This window comes from Cebus imitator, unplaced genomic scaffold (genome assembly GCF_001604975.1).
Source record: "Cebus imitator isolate Cc_AM_T3 unplaced genomic scaffold, Cebus_imitator-1.0 Scaffold12, whole genome shotgun sequence".
Taxonomy (NCBI): Eukaryota; Metazoa; Chordata; class Mammalia; order Primates; family Cebidae; genus Cebus; species Cebus imitator.
In genome coordinates this window covers 8972870-8990964 of record NW_016107327.1, presented here as the reverse complement: position 1 = coordinate 8990964, position 18095 = coordinate 8972870, and the positions used below count along the sequence as shown (strand labels likewise).

The following is an 18095-nucleotide window of genomic DNA, read 5'->3' as shown; positions in this document are numbered from 1 at the left end:
AGGCTGGAGTGCAGTGGCATGATCTCGGCTCACTGCAACGTCCGCTTCTGGGATTCAAGCGATTCTCCTGCCTCAGCCTCCCGAGTAGCTGGGATTACAGGCACACACCAGCATGCCCTGCTAATTTTTGTATTTAAGTAGAGATGGGGTTTCTCCATGTTAGCCAGGCTGATCTTGAACTCCTGACCTCAGGTGATCCACCTACTTCGGCCTCCCAAAGTGCTGGGATTACAGGTGTGAGCCACTCCACTATTATTAATTGTTAATTAATTCAATATATATTCAAGGGTAACATTTTAAGGACACTGACACTAAGTAACATAGATGTCATACCTGGACACTATAACTCATACCCTATAGTTCAACAATGTATAGCCAGTCACTAACCAATGTTATTTCTGTAAGCCAGTGAGAATTTCTGCCAAATAACATTGTATCAGCCCACTCCCTGTCTCTTTTTGCCTTAAAAATCTGCTTGTAACAAAAGCCAAATGGAGCACTCTACAAGGCAACTTGGAATGTCATGGGCAGCTGTCCTCAACCTTGGTCCAAACAAACTCTCTATGAATTGTTCCTCAATTTTTTTCTTTGAATTGATAGATGGAAAGAAGGAAGTCACTGGACAGTTTTAATTAGGAAAGAATTTTGCATTGTAGGAAAATTCTCTAACAGCAGTGCAGAGTTGCAGCAGTAATCCAGGAGAGATAAAAGCCAGAACAAAGGTAGTGACAGTAGGAAAAGAAGGAATTAGAAATGTCTGAAAGATAGCAAAGGTAGAGTCGATAGCTCTAGTAACTATCTGAAGAGACTGAGCTGGGAATGGAGAGGGAAAAGGTGAAAGTGACCACCATGTTTTTGGTTTGGGCAGCTGGGTAAAGGAGGTGCCATTAACTGAGATGAGAAGAAGAAGGAGCATGTGTTAAGGAAGAAGACAATGGTTTGATTTTTGTCCATTGAATGAAAGATGCTGGTGGAATATCTTAGCTATATTAGAGTTTTCCAGAGAAACAGAATCTATAAGATATATAGATATATAAGAGGAGATTTATTATGTGAATTGGTTCATGCAATTATGAAGGCTGAAGAGTCCCATGATATGCCATCTGCAAGCTAAACGCTGGTCATGTAATTCAGATATGAGTCTGAAGACCTAAAAACCTGGAGGGGTTGAGGGGAGAACTACTGGTCTAAGTCCCGGAGTCTGAAGCCCTGATAACCAGAATTCTAATGTCCAAGGGCAGGAGAAGATAGATGTCCCTGCTCAAAAGAAAGTGAATTTGCCCTTCTTCCACCTTCTTGATCTATCTTCAGTGGATTGGATGATGCCCACCCACACTGGTGAGGGTGGATCTTTATTCAGCCTACTGATTCAAATATTAATCTCTCCTGGAAACACACACACACAGAGACGCACCCAGAAACAGTGTTTTCACAACTATCTGGGTATCCCATCAAGTTGACACATAAAACTAACCATCATACTGACTGTCCAACAGGCAAATGGATATAGAGATCTAGAACTTCAGTAAAGTATCAAGACTGAATACAGAGATCTGGTATTTTTCAGTGTATCAATAATCGTCACCAAAAAATCTAGAAAAGTCAACATTACTATTCCTATTTTATAGATTAAAAGCACATACTGCATATCTATTGAAGCCATATGCCCCAGAACCCTTTCCTTCTTGATTTAGTAATAGCCTCCATCTTTAAAAAATGAAAACCATGCTCCCCCACCTTAGGCAAGTGGTTTGGGTAGAGCCAATGTCATGTCCTATGCCCCCTCAAGGCCAGTGACCCAAGCTGGGCCATTATAGTATCTTATACTTCTGGCCACAGTCTCAAGGTAACCTGATCGGAAGAATGAGAATCTTGAGTACATTTTTATGAACTATAACTGGAGTGAGGGTCCCCTTCCTCTCATAGCAAAACTGTTCGTATGTCTGTACCAAACTACTAACATACAACACAGACAGGCAGAAGTGCAGTGGGAGGGAATCAAACCGAGGTCCACAAGAAGCAGAGAGGAAGCCCAGTTCCGTAAGACCTTGGTTCCCATGTGTTCCACTATGCCCCTGCCTTTCTAGTTACATGCACTGCGAATCCATCCGAGGGCCCAAGCTAGCTAAACTTGAGTCTTTGTCCCAAGTAATAAAAGGTGCAGAAATTGAGACTTGAATAGTTTAAATGACTTAACCAAGTTTATACTCAGACAAGCGGTAGACAGATCCTCATACAAACCCAGGGTGTTCTGGCCGCTGCATGCTGTTGCCAAGTACAGGGTTCTAAAGTGATGCACACTTTCTTGCCTGAGGAGAATCTCCAAACTATATGGTTAAATGAACAACAACAACAAAAATTTGTCAAGACCCAGGTTCAAATTTGGACAAGCTCAATTACTGAAACATTAAGCAAATAAATAACTCTTTGGGGCCCACTTATAAAATGAAATAATATCTCCCCTGCTCATTCTATAGGTGTTTGGTTAATTAAGGATGCTAATATATGTGAGAGCATTTTCAAAACAGTAAAGAACCTGCCCCAAGGTAAGTGATGCTAATCTCTATCAGCAAAAGAAATGTGTATTGAATCTATTCACTCCCTTGTTGCTAAAACCTACAATCTTAGGGGTGGGAAACAGAAATCAAGAATGTTATCTCATTCATGTTAATTTCCATCTGAATAAACAGTCACTTCTGTGTTATTGTTGTTACTGAACGTTTATTGAAAGCCAGACAGGGTCTGGGTAGCTTGGAAAATACAAAATCTAGAGAAGTGTCTGGGAAAGGCAGGAAACCCAGAGCAATGCTTGGCATGGTACTTGGGAACAAGAAACCAAATGTGTGGTTCCCAAGTCCCCTTTAGAATTAACATAGCACTGTGTTCACATTATTGAGCCTGTTCTGCACTGCCTTTTTCCATTCTCCCCTCTCATGGGGCATTTTGGAGACTGGTAAGATAATTCAGTGTACAGGTCTTAGGGGACAGAGTATGATGTTATGTAATTAGGTTTGACTCTGTTTATTGCAGACACCACTTCATTTTGAAAACAGAATTCTGTCTTTTCCTTTGGGGCATTTTTTTATGATATCGTAAGGATGTCAGTGTTTCTGTTTGCTGCACAGGTATACTGTGCTTAGACAATAGGAAATTTTTGGCCTGAAAATGTACATGTAAATCACATTTCATCAAAATCAAATTATATACAAAATACACTCGAGGCGCTCACTATTTGTAGGGTCCCTGTGGAAAATCATACAAGAGGCAATACTGCATATAGGAAAGAATGGAGGGTGGGAGTCAGAAAATCAAACTCAAGCCCCAGTTCAGTCTCTTCCCACTTGTGTGACTTTTGGTAAGTCTTTTAAACTTTGCCCAATAGTTTTCACATCTGTAAAATGAAGATGCCATGAGGTTTGTTTGTTTGTTTGTTTGTTTGTTTTACCTGTTTTATGGATTTTGTGAGCACCCAGTGAAATGTTTTAGAGAGGGATAAAGAAAGGCTAAATCCATATCCTCTGGAATTTCAAACCCTCTTCATAAAAATCCACTTACAAGAATTGGAAACAACACAGAGGAGAAAGCAATGGGTATGAAAATGAAGCCATTTTAAGCAACAAGCATATTGCTACACATAGCCAGATTCCATATAGTATATTTCTTAAGTTAATAAAAAGAAGGTATAACTGATTCTGCCACTGTTTACTATTTTGTGCCCTGGAAAATCTCAAACAGTCTTACACTTGGGTGGCACTCACTTATTCTCACAATAAAGGTCACCAGCAACCTAATAAAAAATAACTCATTCTTAGAGGTGCCCCAGTTGCACAAATCACTTGCATGCCTTAAGCTATTCATTTAAGAAGTCTTTTCTATCACAAGACATGTTTCTCAGAATGTGATTCTCAAGACACCAAAGTCAGAATTACCTAGATTTATGTAGCAAATGTAGAATTCTAGATCAAGCCCACATTTGGCTAATTAGAATCTCTGGGGATGTGTCTGGATAATTTGAGTTTTAACAAACACACATACACACAGATAAACACACATTAACCCACTCCTACAGTGTAATTCCAAAGTTTGAGAACAACTTTCAGGTTTCCAAGAGTAAGAAAAACAATGACATCTTTAGAAGAGCCTGGCTCAGTAGAAGTTCCTTTAATTTCCTGGTGTTCTTTTTGTCTTTGCTAAATGTAATAAACACTTCTAGTAAGTCCTGGAAATTCATCATGCCATAAAAAGTTAATTAAAACTAACTTAAACCTGTAAAAAAGAATCAGTCCCTGAAATTCTAATATTATGTTAAGTATACATGTACGCTGTGAAGCATTATAGAAATGTTATGTATTATGTGCCTAATCATCTGCTGGCTCAGTTTTTAACATTTAGATTATTCTTAACACCTGGGGTTTTTTTTAATGGAGCAGGACTGTGATCAGAACAATGGCATGATCAATTGGGATGCTCTCCTACTGCAATATAGGGAAGAGCAGGTACTACATGACTGTGGGAACCAGGTAGGTATCTGGCAATTGGGATGGTAACTGCCAAGAAATATAAGTGTCTGAGGTTTTACCCTACTGGAAGGCTAACTTGTTTCATGGCTGCTGTTAGAAGATACAAGATCCCTGGATCAGGGAAAAGGATTTTATTACCCAAGCCACAGGAAGCAGCATGAATTTCATGCCTGCATCAGTTTTCCTTGCGTAGAGATGCCCAGGTTGGTGCTATGTACACTGTGGGTTTGTATCACAGTTGAGAATCTCAAGCTTAGGAAACCCCAATCTTATGATGGGCTACATGCAAACTTGCCTAACCTTTGCTCCAGAGAGAGACATGCTGGACGAAAGCAAACCTCTGCTCTGGAGGAAGACACTATTTCTTTTTTCCAAGACGTTTCACTATCAAACATCCTTGAAAAGGTTGTCTGAAACAAAGAGCTGTCGGTGCCTCTGTTCACTATTTGTGCAAGAGATGCATGTAGAAGTAGAATTCTCTTCAACAGTGACTTAGCAGGTTCTGAAAAAAACCTGGAGTCACAAAATAGCATCAGCCCATTTTATCATTCATCTGTACCAAAAAAGAAAATGGTGAGATTAAAATTTTAAAAGCCCAACTCTACTCCCTCCACTTCAAAAAAATATAAACAAAGCATGCAGCCTGGTACACAGTAGACATTCAACAAGTGCTGATACCCATTCTCAGGCTCCCTGCACATATCCTCTCACATAATCTTGGTGCTCATTTATTCTTTTCTTTGACATGTCCTTTTATTTTCATTGTTTTCATCTTTATAAAAACAATTGATGCTGCAAGTACCATTCACAAAGGAATGTGTCCTAGATGATCATACCTATAACTTCCCCAAAGGTCCAAAGAATGTTTTTGGATGTTTTGTCCTGGAGTTGGTCTTGAGTTTCTGCACATGTGATACACTAGGTGGTGCTAATTGACTGAGCTGAGCCAGGACACTCTTTGCAGCGAGGGTAAAGGCTAACTAAACCTCACTGAATAGATGTTTTTATACATGTCAATCTCAGGAGCAAATCTCAATTATTAATAACTATGCTTCTTGAAGATATAAAGAGAAAATGCTATTAATAATGATCATGGCCATTTCCTTCCCAAATTATGTATATTTACCTGCTTTGCCAAGGACAGAATTCAGCTCTAATTCTGCAGACATTGTCAGGTAATTGCTATGTTCAAGAAAAGCTCTAGCCTGAGTGAAATCTCCTAAACTAGAAAGTTGCCTTTCCTGGAGGGGCAACAATATAGAGAAGTGCTTTGTAGAGCAAGGTAGAATTTTCTTTCCAGATGCAGGCATGCTCAGGCAAGAACCTAAGACTATAGCCAGGTGTAGGGGAAAAAAATTCCTCTGCTGGTCTAGGTCAACAAACCAGTAAATCACTAAACTAATTTACCTTTACCAATTTGTCTTATATGGTCAAAAACATAATTTACAGAAAAAGAAAGTCTTATCTGAGTTTATTGTTCAGACTAAAAGCAAATCAACCAGTATGTAATCCAGGGCTAATATGAAACATAAAGATATATATGAATCATACTTCCTCTGTATTGTATTACAGGAGAAATATAGTTCTAATTTGTAAATGTTCAAAGCATCTCTCGCCCTTAAATAACTCTGATTTATAAAAGTAAACACACAAGCCAGCTTTTACTGTCTTTGTCTCTTATGAGTGCTGATGCATTAGGCAGCATTCTTGCAATGCCACACCAATGTGCCCCTACAACGTAAGGTCAAAATAAAACTGTTCCAATTCTTTTTGTTATTTTTCTAAAGAGATAGAGGTCTCACCAGGTTGCCAAGGCTGGTTTCCAACTCCTGGGCTTAAGTAATCCTCTCACCTCAGCCTCCGAAAGTGCTGGGATTATAAGCATAAGCCACTACACCCAGCAACTGTTGCAATTCTAAATGACACCTCTGTCTAGTGGAATTCCCAAAGCAGGTCTTTCATTCTCCATTACATAAGTCATGAAAGTGTCTTTGTGAATGGCTGCACCTGGAAGTTTGATGCCTAAAGGGTTTTTCTTTATGTAAACTGGATTATATTTAAGTAAAGATATCCACCCCATAGCTGCAAAGGACTAATTATTATCAGTGAAAGAAGAAGTTAAAAAGATAGATAGATAGATAGATAGATAGATAGATAGATACATAGATACATAGATACATAGATATATAGATAGATACATAGATAGATAGATATAAATTATTGGTAATATATTAGTTCTTGAATGAGTAGCATCCATTATATTCTAAAAACATAAATAAGCAAATAAAATAAGAAGGCTAATCATGAAACAATGACAATAATATTTTATGAAGCAAGGACTATAATTTATCCAATTCTATGTACTTAAATAACTAGAATAAGTCAAAGGTAGCATAATATTCCACATCAGTGTGATCCTATGCCTAGATATCTGCCCTATTAACTACTCAGCTCAGTCCTGGGAAATAATGTGGGCAAAAATATTTCAGAATCAGGATGTCTGGTTCTTCCACATTGGTGGGAACTTGAGTGAGAAAGAGTCATGCTGATACTCTTACAAGGCTTCAGGTCAGAGTAAGGGGACAGGTGCCTCCTTCCTGAAGAAAGAAGATGTACAAGGATCAGAAGAAACATTAGAAGTCACGTCCTGTTGTTACAGGATCTTTGGGGTGTAGATATTCTGGCCAGAAACCTCTATGGCTACAGCACCTTTGCCCAAGTTCTTGTCCTGAGTCCGGGAAGAATGAGGTATGCAGACAAGTAAAGGGTGAACAAGACAAAAATAAGCTTTACTGGGTGTCACAACAGCTCAGAGGAGACCTGCAGTGGGTAGCTCCTCTCTGTAGGCAGGTCATCTGTGGGGTGTTCAGTCCTCAGCAGATAGGTGGTTCTGGAGAGGATAGCTCCTCTCTGCAACTGGTCATCCTGATGTCTGCAGCTCTTCAGCTCTCCACAGAGAGGAGGCCCTGGAGAGAATGGCTCCTCTCTGCCAGCAAGTTGTCTCTGCAGCTCTCAGCAGAGAAGGTAGCTCCTCTCTGCAACTGGTCATCCCATCCTCTCTTTCTCTCCTCTTTGTTTCCCTGGCCAACCTCTGCCCTGCTTTGGCTGAGCCCAGGGCTTTTTGTATCTATTGGTCCATGGGCCATGAGTGGCCCAAAAGAGGCCCCACGACTACTCACACCCATACACAGGACTGGCAGCCCAGCCTACAGCCTTCAGGCTCTTCCCTGCCTGAAGGTGGGGCCTTACTGGGGCCACCCCTTCCACCCAGGACTTTACCTCTTGCTGCCATGCAGGCCCCAGGGCTTGGCCCCAACCCCACTCAGAGATCCTAGCAGACACTGGGAGAGGAGAGGGAAGGGGTTTTCCTGGGGTGCCCAGGATACAGGCTGCAGGGACGCCAGGGTCCTGCACCTGGGAGGGTGGGAGCTCCCTCACCATCAACTTGGAAGCAGGCAGGGCTCCTGTTTGTCCCCAGTTCCTGCTCCATGAAACAGGAGCCCCAAGTCTGTAGCCTTGGACCTGGCCACTACAGCTGCACCCAGGAGGTCAGATCCTGCCTGTTCCCGGCCCCCACCCAAGAGCACTGGGAGGCTCCAATCTACAACTGCAGTTTGGGGGGCTGTGGCCCCACCCAGGAGGGCAAGGCTTCTTTCTGCCTGCTCCACAGAGCAGGAGGCCTGGGTCTGCAGCCACAATTTGGGCAGGGGCAGCGGCATGCCGGGTGTTCCCACTCTAACTCAGAAGGGGTGGGGCTCCCACTGGCTCCATGGAGTGTGCAGCCACTGTCATCACTGGAAGAATGCCAAGTCCAAAGTCTGGAGCTTCTAAAGCAGCACCTTAAGCAGGAGAGTTACACAAAGATCAGTAATTCCAATGTGAGGTCAGCAGAGTAAGAAACAGACATAAGGCATCCTTCCTGCAAGAAACCCCCTACAATCAGAACCTAGGAGTGTAATCACAGAAACTTGGGACTAAGGGTAAGCTAGAGAGAGGCATGGCTCAGAAGATGAGAAAAAAGCATTCTCTAGCTTTGCTCAAGGTTCACAAGCAAACATTTTCTGTATCAATCCTTGATGTTAAAGGTCTTCTTAAAACAAAAGAGCATATTTAGTTCTTTCAGTAAGTCAAAAGAGCATATTTAGTTCTTTCAGTAAGTACAGCATGATAAATACAATGTAATACCTTTGATTCATTATTGGGAGTATTCATCTATTTATTCAGCAAACATTTACCTATTCTGTTCTTGGGGCTGTGTTATGCATCAGTGTCACTGTAAGGAAAATACAAGGGAGACATAGAAGTTGTGTCTCCAAACATTGGACTGAATTTGTTTCCTTCCAAATGAGCTCCAAATGTGACTTTAATATCTCTGATAAGAGCCTTTCCTACTTACATATTCCTAGTAACAATTTTAAGTGTTTAAGATAATGCATATTAAAATGTCGGGCCAGACATGTGGTAACATGTGGCTCCAACTTGTTATCCCAGCAGTGTGAGATGCCAAGGCAGGAGGATTGCTTGAGGCCAGGAGTTTGAGACCAGCCTGGGCAACAAGTGAGATTCTGACTCTAACAACAACAAATGTCTACTGACTGGGCAGTCCTGGTTAATTTAGGATGTGTTACATTTCCTGTGCTGTACTTGTCCCAAATGTAAAAGCCTAAAAGCTCCATTTTCATTATACTGTCTTCTTGCCAGCGGGGCACCCGATCCCCTTCCCAAGACTCTAGAACGCTACAGATGCTAATAATAATGCCTTGGAGTCCAAAACAAACACATTAGCAAGCTCCTGAAGTGTGCAATGAAAGCCAGCAGGGACTTTCCATCCTGTCAAGCAAATTCATCAGAGACCTTAGACCAGTCAGTTATCAGGTTAAGCATAATTCTTTGATGAACTTGTTAAAAGAAAGTAAGTAAATTGGAGGCTATTCAAAGTCAGGGGCCATGTTCTCGACTTCTTTGTAACTCCCCACAGTAAACTAGTATAATGCGTGGTTGACAGTTATTCCTCAATTAACAATTAGCTTTTGTTGATTTATCCCTTTTATGTGTTTTTCAAGCAAAGAATAAGGCAGAATGAGAGTTATATGAGCAACAGGATATACTTGACACATTTTCCTAAAACATCAAATTCAGTCAAAGATTTGACATAAGACATTACTTTTTTTATTTTTAAAAAAGTACAATGCAAACATCTGAATGAATTTGTTAAATAAAATATGAAACATCAAAGACAATTCACATTTATAGCTGGGCATTTGAAGACATACCTTCAGACCCTAGGTGACGCATTGTCGCTTTTTCTCTTTAGTGGCAAAATCTGCAGCAGACTGCTTGAGGCCTGGCTCCAAACACACACACACACACACACACACACACACACACACACACACACACACAGAATTTGCCTCCCCCTCCACACCAGAAAGCATATATTTAAACCTAGAAATTCTACTTTTAGAAACTTACCATAATAAATAACTCTTATAAATCAGAATGCAAAACACAAATGATAACAGCTGTTCACCTATAATTACTTTTATAATTATAAAAAATGTTGAACATTGTAAATGTCTCCCATTTAGAGAATGGTAAAACAAATTATGGGAATGCCATCTAATAAAATTCTACTTAAAACAATGGTGCAGATCTACACTTATTAACACTGAAAGATGTCTACAATATGCTAAATAAGCAAATTTAAAAATAAACAATAAGATCTCAATTTGTTTTAAAATAATGTTTAAAAGATATGTATGTGTAACCATATATACATATATTCAGAAAATAGTCTGTAAGGATATGTAACAACACAATAACTATTTCTGAGTGCTAGACTTACAGGTGATTTTTTCTTTTTTGTACTTTTCTATAAATTCCTAACTTTTTATATGAACATATGGTAATTTAAAAAATAAAGTTATTGAAGAAATTTGTATGATACAAAAAGTATAAAGAAAGAAAAAAGTCATTCCCAAATCTTGCCTTCTAAAAATAATCATTGTTTTATTAGGTGATCATTAATCTGAAAAGATGGCAATCATCTCAGGTATCTCTATATACATAAATATACCTAGATATGTGAATTAGCAAGATAAGTGATCACTATATAGGCAAATTAAAGTTTAATAAGCTAGAATCACATGAAAGCTACATTGTCATAGAAAGCACTAAATCTAAGTATTATTGACTTTAAAATAAAAGAAGAAACTGAAGTTCACTAAAAGAATTGTTCAGATTCAGCTAAAATTTTTATCACCATAGAATATTTTGTTTTCTAAAATATCTAAGATTACAGAAAAAAACTATAAAACAAAAAGTTTAAATTATCAAATAATTAAACTATATGTTAAATATAGACATTATCAATTGACTCCTTCCTAAACAAGTTAAGAAAATTAGCAAGATTTCACTTCCTCCCACATACTCATTTTGGTTGGTTTTTGTTTTTATACTTGCAGATTTTATAACATTTACATTTGCTTCTACAGCCATAATTCTTACAATTTTTAAGTCTTAGATCAATATCTAAATGAAGCCAATCATCTCCACCTATTCTTTTGTCTTCTCCATTCCATAGTTTTATATATATATATTTTTTTTTTTTTTCTTTTTTTTTTTTTTTTTTTTTTGAGATGGAGTCTCACTCTGTTGTCCAGGCTGGAGTGCAATGATGTGATCTCAGCTCACTACAACCTCCATTCCACCTCCCGGGTTCAAGCAATTTTCCCACTTTGGCCTTCCAAGTAGCTGGGATTACAGGCACCTGCCATCATGTCCAACTAATTTTTGTATTTTTGTAGAGAAGGGGTTTTATCATGTTGGCCAGGCTGGTCTTGAACTCCTGACCTCAAATGATCCCCTACCTTGGTTTCCCAAAGTGCTGGGATTATAGGCATGAGCCAGGGTACCCGGCCAATTTATTCTTTGGCTATCAATATTTTATCAAATAGCATTTTTTCTCCAATAAGCTTTCATATGTGTCATATTCACTGAGTTATTGAATGTTTAGGAATAACTTTCTGTTACCATTCTATACGAATTACAGTTTGGCTGGGTATTACATTCTTTGGTTATGTTTTCTTCCCCTAATTGGTTTTCACTATATGGAATATATATATTCTATAAATAATATATATGCCTGTAATATATTTCTATATCATATGTTTTATTACATTTACTGTGCTGTTTTCTACTTTGGTGATACCAAATATCTTTCCGACATATCAGCTTTTTCTCTTCTATATTATCCCTTATCTAATTATTTAAATGTATTTTATGCACTGATTCCCTTAAGCCTTTCTTCCACATCAATAATTCAGTTTTAAGCCATGTCTAACCTATTCATTACCATATAAATTAGTTCATAATGGTGTTGGTCTTCTGTTTCTTTCAACTCTGTGAATTCCCTTTCATTTCATTCTGCTATTTGAGAGCTTGTTATATCTGTCATGTTCTTACTAAATCCTTCTATATACAAAACACTCAAGAATGTTTTTTTCATTTTGAGTACACTTTTTTCTAGAGAAGTTTCTTTCTAGTCCTTCATTGTCATATTTCTTTTTCTCCTTCAAAGCTAGACTTCTTAAAGATCTCCATTTGCTTAATTCTGACTCACTCCTAAACCATGTCAATTTGTTTCTGACCCAGCTATTCCAGCAAAAACTGCTCTCAGCAGGTCACTAATGACTTCCTTATTGTTAAATACAATGAACTTCAGTCTTACTTGTACCCTTGGCAACATTTGTTGTGGCTAATCACTCCTTCCGCTAAACGCTCTTTCCTTGGCTTCCATTATGACACACCCTCTGGTTTTCCTTCTACCTCTCTAATTACTTCTCAGCATCTTTTGTGGAGTTTTCTTCCTCTGCTTTTCCCTTAAATTTTCTGTTCTATAAGGATTATGCTAGAATCTTGCCTCATTCTACAAACTCTCAGTGTTTGAATCTATCTATTCTTCTGGCTTAAATTATATCTACACACAGCTTCTAATTTATAGCTCCATTACCAAATATCTCCCTAGCAAATCTAATTATTTATTGGACACTTTGGATTGGATTTTCCATAACCTATTCAAACTCATCAGGTTCTAAAGTGAACTCATAATCTTCTATTCCCAACCTGCTCCTCTTCAGTTCTCTGCTTCTTTAAAAAGAAACTATCCAACTTGGGGGATTTCTTTAACTCTGTTTTTCTCCTCATAGCTAACCATCAGGCCTACTGATTTTACCTCCTAATAAAATTACCTTAGCTATTCTCTATCACCACTGCCATAGCCTATTTCAAGTAACTATCGTCTATTTCCAGTTTTACTGCAATAGTCTCAAACTTTCTAAAGTGGTTCTACTAAAATTCAAATCTGATCACGCCACACCCAATACCCCTTAAAAATCTTTCAATAACTGGCCACTGCCCATGAGATAGCCTCCAAACACCTTAACCTGGTGTAAATGATCCTTCATGATTACAATCTCTTGATACTTGTCCAAATTCATTTTGTGTTTCATGTATACGTTCCGGTCAAGATAAACTACTTACAGTTCACTAAAAATAGGTTCTCTTTCAGCTTTGCATGTTATTCCATCTACTTTAAACATTCTTGCTCCTCCCATTGGCCTGGCTAAGTCTTAACCATCCTTCCACTGTCAATTTAGAAGTTCCTTCTTCCAGGAAACTTTCTCAGATTCCCAGTTTCAAGTATCCCCCTCCTAAGTACTCTCACGGGACCTTGAACTTCATTAACACATTTTCCCATAAAAAATTGCCTTTTTCAGAACCCAGCAGTGATGTGGTGGTGGAGACCCAAAGGAGCCCCGGACTTCACCTGAGCTACCTCAGTGGTCACCAAGAGTGGCAAGGTAAAGAAAACCCTGAGTTGGGCGGGACCAGGATGCCTGATCGGGACAGCTATGCCAACGGCACCAGGAGCAGCAGTGGAGGCCCTGGAGGTGGTGGCAGCGAGGAGGCCAGTGGGGCAGGAGCAGGCAGTGGCGTGGCCAGCTCAGATGCCATCTGTAGAGACTTCTTGAGGAATGTGTGCAAGTAAGGCAAGCGTTGCCAATATCGCCACCCAGACATGAACGAGGTGTCCAACTTGGGGGTGAGCAAAAATGAGTTCATCTTCTGCCATGACTTCCAGAATAAGGAATGTAGCCGCCCAAACTGCCGTTTCATCCATGGCTCCAAGGAGGATGAGGATGGCTACAAGAAGACAGGAGAGCTTCCCCCACAGCTGAGACAGAAAGTAGCAGCTGACCTTGGCCTTTCTCCGGCTGACTTACCAAATGGCAAGGAGGAGGTCCCTATCTGCTGTGACTTTCTCAAGGGGGACTGTCAGAGAGGAGCTAAGTGCAAGTTCCGTCACCTGCAACGGAATTTTGAGTTTGATGCTCAGGGTGGCGGAGGCACTGGTGGGGGATCAACAGGCTCAATCCCCCCAGGACGACGTCATGATCTTCTATTATATCTATGACCTTCCCGACAGGGCCTTTGAGGACCATGAGCCAGGCCCAAAACGCCGGCAAGGTGGATGCTGCCCCCCTGATGATCCTCATTTTGAGTCATATGAATATAGCTTGGCTCCACCGCGAGGGGTAGAGTGCAGACTGCTAGAGGAGGAGAATGCCATGCTCAGGAAGCGGGTAGAGAAACTAAAGAAGCAAGTCAGTAACCTGCTGGCCACCAATGAGGTATTACTGGAACAAAATGCTTAGTTCCACAATCAGGCTAAGGTCATAACCCTGAGCTCCACCGCACCAGCGACTGAGCAGACTCTGGCCCCCACTGTGGGCACTGTCACTACTTTTAACCATGGCATTGCCCAGACTCACACGACTCTCAGCAGCCAGGCTCTACAGCCTCGTCCAGTGTCCCAGCAAGAACTGGTGGCCCCTGCTAGAACTCCAGCTGCTCCCCCAACTAACACTGCACCTCCTGCTGCTCCACCACCCCCACCCCCACACTTGAACCCAGAGATCACACCACTGTCAGCTGCCCTGGCTCAAACAATTGCCCAGGGAATGGCACCCCCACCTGTCTCCATGGCTCCTGTGGCTGTATCTGTGGCTCCTGTGGCCCCTGTGGCTGTGTCGATGGCCCAACCCTTGGCAGGAATCACAATGAGCCACACCACCACTCCCATGGTGATTTACCCTATTGCTTCCCAGAGCATGCGCATCACAGCCATGCCACACTGATGGGGCTAATGGACACTCCCCTGGTATAGCCTCCCGTGGCTGGGGTCAAGGAGCTCTTGCCCACTTTCCTAGCCCTCCCAAGCCCTGTCTGAAGGACTCCCTTGAGAACTAGGACAAGAGACTACAAGGAGTAGTCCTGAGGAGGGGCTGGGTTGGTGTGTTTTCTCTCACCTCCATTTTATGAGGGTCCTCTTGTCCATCTTCAAGCCTCACAGTGGGGGCTTGCAGAGGAGTGTAGACTGAAGCCAAAAGAGAGGAAGGACTGACTCAGGGCCTGTGTCCTCTTATGGGAATTTGGGAAGATCCCTCATCTTGTCCTCTCTTCTACACAGCATAGTTTCCAGCACTGGTTTTGGAAGAAAAAAATACCCTGCCCAGAGGGAAAGCCAGGAAAGATTGAGAAGTGGGTGGTCAGGAGAGAAGGCCTGATAGGAGCCTTCAGACAATTTGGGTCCTAGTTGGTTGGGTTGGACAATACAGGAATTGCTTCTGGGCCCTGGGAATGCTGGGACCATAGTGCTCCAGCCCAAAGACTAGGGGAACATTCATTACCCTAGCTTGGCCTGAAAATCTGTAGGGCAGGGCCCACTACTTTCCAAAGAAATAAAAGAACAATTATTTTTAACAACAAAAAAATAATAATAATTGCCTTTTTACTTATCTAGAAGCTAGACTGTAGGTATCACGAGGCGGGTATGATGTATATCTTTTTCACAATTGCATCCCCAGCCTCTAAAAAAGAATGATTTTCAAATGATTGAATCAATGGGAGAATTTAGCTTTACAGAGAAAGAGAAGCAAACTAACATATAAACTAAAAATACCTCTTCCTTAGAGAATGAATGAAAGGATAAAAGAGTATATGCCTTGCTTTTGTTAGTTCTTGACAGAAAATATTAGGCTTAGTCAAATGGCATAGCCCCAATATGTGACCATTTTTTAGCTACAAAAATGACAATTTTATACAGCTCAACTTAATACATTTTGATAGTTTGACATACAAACTATTAAACCTGGAGAAACCCAGTCCTGATACCAAAGATCAAAGGCTAGAACCAGACCACTAATCTTTAACCCCTTTCTGTGACCTTTAATCAGCAAATTTTGAGAAATGAATGAAGTATAAACATACATGCATTAGATAGGACTGAAACATTTGAAGCTGAACCACTTTTAGACAAGAAATGCACTGAACCGGGTGGCCTAAATTCTGAGACAAGTGTTTCTGATTTCCCTATGCATAGCCAGAGATTAAGCCTGATATTTTTCTCTAAAACACAGTCATTCATCTTTGACCAGTTCCTGAGAAAGGAAGCCTCTTTTGAAGCAGGTACAATGACTGGTTAACATACAATGCATTCATTAAAACCTCATATGCCAACTGGTGCTTAATAACTTATTTAAAAAATATTCATGGTGACAGAAATGGAAAGATTTAGTGCCTTTATTTGAATTAAAATGTTCAGATTCTTTATTAAAGTTTGCTTTAATAAAGTGGCTTCTTTTTAGGATTGTCATTCCCCTACCATGTATACTAATAAATTCAAGAAAGGTAGAGAGAACTTAAGATAGGCTCTATTTCAGATTCACCTCTAATAAAACCACTGAAATGGATGAAAATTAGAATTGTCATTTATTCCCTAGCAACCAAATAAATTTTATAAAGCTAGACATTGGTCCTAAATTTTCTTTATATTGTCTTTTATTGTTAACATGGTTAATCTCTTCTCAAATGGGAGGCTATGTATATTACCAAAAAAACTGGAGCAATGAAAAAAACTAGTGAAATCAGGCAACAGCCAAGTTGGATCATTTATGCTCCAAATGTTCCTTTTCATCCACCAGTGTTTTTTCTCCAGACATAATCTTCCACATAAGTATAGCTTCATGCTAAATTGACATAATTCCAACATTACTAGTTGGTTTTGTCAATTTAATAGAGTAAAATTCAGTAATTTGGGATTAATGAAACAATTAATTGAACTGTTAACATTTCACCTGGTTGTGTTAACTCAATGTGATACAACATTATCATTTGATCAGGTCAAGCCTAGAAAGAATTCTAGGCTAGAATTGCTCTAAAAAGTGGACAATTCACCCATAAGCATAGAGTATTATTATAGAGACCTTTTCCTCTATTGTTTCATACTAGGCAATTTGAGCCATTGTGTTAAATTAACATCACATTATACATTCAGCTCAGAATGGTAGCTTACAAAGAACTCTTTTCTCTTTTGTTCACTTTCGTTCGCCTAGTGCCTACTTTGTAAGCATTCAGATACTATTCACTGAATGAGTTAATGAAAATTATTATCATCAGTTGCCTAGCCTATCCAGACAAAACATTTTGTCTATAGAAAATCTGACCAATCAATCACATTCTATGTGTCATTCTATTTATCTCCCAACATAAAGACTTCTAGGTGATTATAAAACTGAAGAAGTACTGTTAGCCCCAGTACTGATTTGGGTTCTAGTCAGTGGCTTTCAAACTTAGCATGCATCATGCTAGTTAAGAACTAGCTAACATACAGATGGTTGAGCCCTAGGCCTAGACTTTCTGTTCAATAGGGACCCGAGAATCTGTATTTCTGGCAAGTTACTAAGTGAATCTGATGCTTCTGGTCCAGAGACTACATTTTGAGAACTATGAATTAAGAAAATCAGAGCATTTACTAAGAATAGTCTTTATTTTGTAGATAATATATTTTCCACAAATATCATGTCTACAAGTAGTAGATTTCTTGCACAAGTAACAAAACCTTATCAGTTTTCTGGAGTTTACTGTGTATTAGCATCAATGACATCCAACAGTATCTTATTAATTCAAGTAGAACCTGTCAATTTGATAGCAAAAAGCAACTCTGCAACTTCATCACTCTTCTTGATACTATAATATTATCCAAAAATTTGTAGTTTTAAATTTGCTTTGCTAGGCATTATTTCTTATACTAGGTTTAGATGCCCTTCATACTATAAGACTATCTAGATAACATTTGTCAGAGAAAGCATTAACAAGCTTTGTTGCTCTTCATCAAACTGAGGTATGTATGCCAGGCATATTAATAGTAAATACCTCCAAATAACAACAACCTATATTTGACAAAATGTTGGCACACTGGCAAAAACTACATTTATAGTAATACTATTTCTAGCTTCACCTTTGGAGCGTAGCCATTGAGACATCCCTATCTTTGTTAAAGATTTTACAGATACTTATAAAGGCTAAAAAATACTCATCTTTTAGCAAAAGCACAACCTCTTGCAGATTTTGGAAGCATGAATCTATTAATGCTTTTTTTAACAAAAGATGTGTTAAATAGAGTTAGTATCTATAGCTGTTCTAGTGGGAACAATCAGTCAGTAGATTTACTAA

General features: G+C 39.6%; 1 long non-coding RNA gene and 1 pseudogene across 2 annotated transcripts in view; one reads left to right on the top strand and one right to left on the bottom strand.

Moving 5' to 3' along the window:
• Window positions 1-6737: 6737 nt before the first annotated feature.
• Window positions 6738-18095, bottom strand: part of LOC108282759 — a 135846-nt gene continuing 124488 nt past the window's right edge. Inside the window, exon 4 of the long non-coding RNA XR_001816575.2 lies at window positions 6738-8359. This is a non-coding gene — a long non-coding RNA (uncharacterized LOC108282759). The remainder of the gene's footprint in view (window positions 8360-18095) is intronic.
• LOC108282752 lies at window positions 13356-15341 on the top strand (annotated as a pseudogene). The gene has a single exon (XR_005195542.1). The product of XR_005195542.1 is annotated as a zinc finger CCCH domain-containing protein 10-like (transcript).